Raw genomic sequence first — 2,827 nt, 5'->3', positions numbered from 1 at the left:
ATTTTGGTTTTCAACTGTATTTCCGGTAATTTGATATATCTGAAGACCATTAAATTAAAAAAATACTAACACTAACATGACACTACCAATGATTATCTACTATAAAAATCATTCACACTACTAACTAGGGTACATTTAAATGAGAGAAAACACTTAGTTGAGATATAAAATAGTTATAAAAAAGTGGTCATGTACCCTACAGAATATTGTGATCATTTTTGTCCTAATTGTCAGTCCTACACTGCAGTCCTGTTTATTATATTTATTACCTACAGTGTAGTCCTGTTTATTATATTTATTATACATATATTTCTCCTTTAAAAGCTTAGTTGCAATTGGAAAAACTCTGGTTTTCTGGTTACATGGAGTATTGGGGAAATGGCATATATAGTTGTTCTGATTGGCTTTGTTGGCCACAAAGGATGAACAAATATATGTGTTTAGACAGCAGTAAAATTTCTCAGTTTCTTGAGTTAATAACTGATTTTTTTTTCAAATTGGTCAAGATTTCAGAGCATAATTCCCCACTCTCTCTTTTAAATAAAATGCCTCTAAGTTTCATTTTATACTCGCTTACTTAATCCTCTTCGTCTCCGGTGAGACACAAGGCTCGCGGCAATTGTTTCCCGCCACCTGGGTCTGTCTTTGGCTATATATCTTCTGGGCTTCTCCCCACGTATATCCACCCTGTTTCAGTTCAGCCTTCCCTGTTCTTCGCCAAGTTGTTTTTGGCCTACCAAGCTTCCGTCTTCCAGGTGGGTCCATCTGATGGCAACTTTAGGTAACCGTTGCTGGTCCATACGAAAAACTTGCCATAGCCATCTCAACCTCCTTTCTTTGATATCAATGTTGATGTTCTTGCAATTTTTTTTTGAGCAGTTTGATATCTGAGATTTTGTTCGGCCAAAAGATTTTGCATATCTTCCGTAGGCATCTATAGTAAAAACTCTTAATTTTCTTTATGTCGCTTTGGATGATTCTCCAGCACTCAGATCCATACAGTAAAACTGGTTTCACATTACTGTTGAAGAGTTTAATCTTAATTTTCAACGAATATAAGTTGGATCTCCAGATAGGACGCAGGATGGAAAATGCTATCCGTGCTTTCCCTAGTCTAGCTTTGAAGAACGCGAAAATATATTAACATTACCAAGTCCTTTGACTGTTATAATCATTGTTTCCACAATTCTTTTAATAGAAACATCGTTTTGTGCTAGGGTCGTATCATTCAATGCAATCAAGTATGAATTAATACTGAGTCTATCATAAAAACGTATACGGTAAAAGCATGTGGGTTATAATTTCTAAATTCATGATCTTGTTTACATAATGATTTGTATCACAGAGTACCCGTCACACCAAAGAATAGAAATTAACACCGCATACACATTCCATGAGATTTTATTTGGGGTTGGAAAATACACCCCTAATGATGCAGTAGCTGGTGATATGGGTTGGAAACCCTCATACGTTCGACAATGGGTTAACGTTTCTAGACACTGGTCTAGATGTAGTAAAATGGATGTAGATGGAATTAATTATAAAGTTTTTAAGTGGTCTATTAGAAAAGGCAGTTATAGAATTAAAAACTGGAGTTACAAAGTTATGGAAATGTTAAAATTTTATAATAAGGAACAATTTTGTAATATAGAAATAAATATACTTGATAAGAGTACCATATGTCAATTAGAGGAAAAAATGTTTGATAAATATAAAACCGACTGGTGTAACAGAATGAGTCAATATTGCCAAGGTGATAAATTAAAAACATATAAATTGTTTAAATTTTCATATTAATCTGAACAATATTTGTTGCAAAATACACCTTTACATTTTCTAGTGCATTTGAAAAATTTAGATGTGGTGTAGCACCTTTCAAGATTGAAATTGGTCTTTATGAACGAAACGAAATTAAACGAAAGATTATGTCTCAGTTGTAATGATATAGAGGATGAAAAACATGTATTATTAATCTAAGACAGTCACTATTTTTAGATATTATTAGTTACAATGACAATTTTTTTTTCATTGACTGATAATGATAAATTTATATTTTTAACAATGAAAATGTATGTAGCTTAGTTGCCAAAACCTGCTATATTATTTTACTGAGAAATAGTATTTTATATAATTAATATATGATACTTTTTTTTATAAATCGTACCTTTTTTTAACTACATTTAAGATGTATATATTACTATGTTCTCAATAGACCCTTTTGTGGTAAGTTGGTGAGCATGCTCAATATACACTTCCGCGAGGTAGAGCAAAAGAATTTTCCTCGCATAAGTATGTATCGAGCATGCTCATCGACTACCCCAACGTTAGCACAAAAGGGTCTAGTCTCTCAGAATTCTTTTTAGAATGGCTCATGCATTTTAATTTGTTTTATCTCTTGTTGTTATCATGTTTTATATGAATGTATGTGGTGAGACTTTAATTAACTATTGAATTGAATTGAATTCTATTCACAAAAACAACAAAATGTAATTGTCTAACGCACACTACAGGTAATCACGATAAATGTGACCATTAAATACACACGCCAGAGACTGTCAATAAAAAGTTCATCCGTAAACATACAATTAAAGGGTCAAAAGTTATCCCTACAATTAGCTACAGCTTGGGCAATTAAGTGATTTCTTTTCAGTTTTGGATAAGAATACATACACAGTTAGATTAAAATAGCTGTAGGAAACAAAATATGAGGACTTGTCAATTTGTTAATGTCGTATAGACATTTATTGAATTGTTAATGGTAAAATAACTGATCAAAAGAAGAATCGCACACTGCCGAGACTATTGAAAAACTTCATTTTCTTCAACC

The sequence above is a fragment of the Perna viridis genome, chromosome 1 (assembly GCF_037379345.1).
Source record: "Perna viridis isolate PV_CMFRI_1.1 ecotype Kerala chromosome 1, ASM3737934v1, whole genome shotgun sequence".
NCBI lineage: Eukaryota > Metazoa > Mollusca > Bivalvia > Mytilida > Mytilidae > Perna > Perna viridis.
This window is presented reverse-complemented; position numbering follows the sequence as displayed.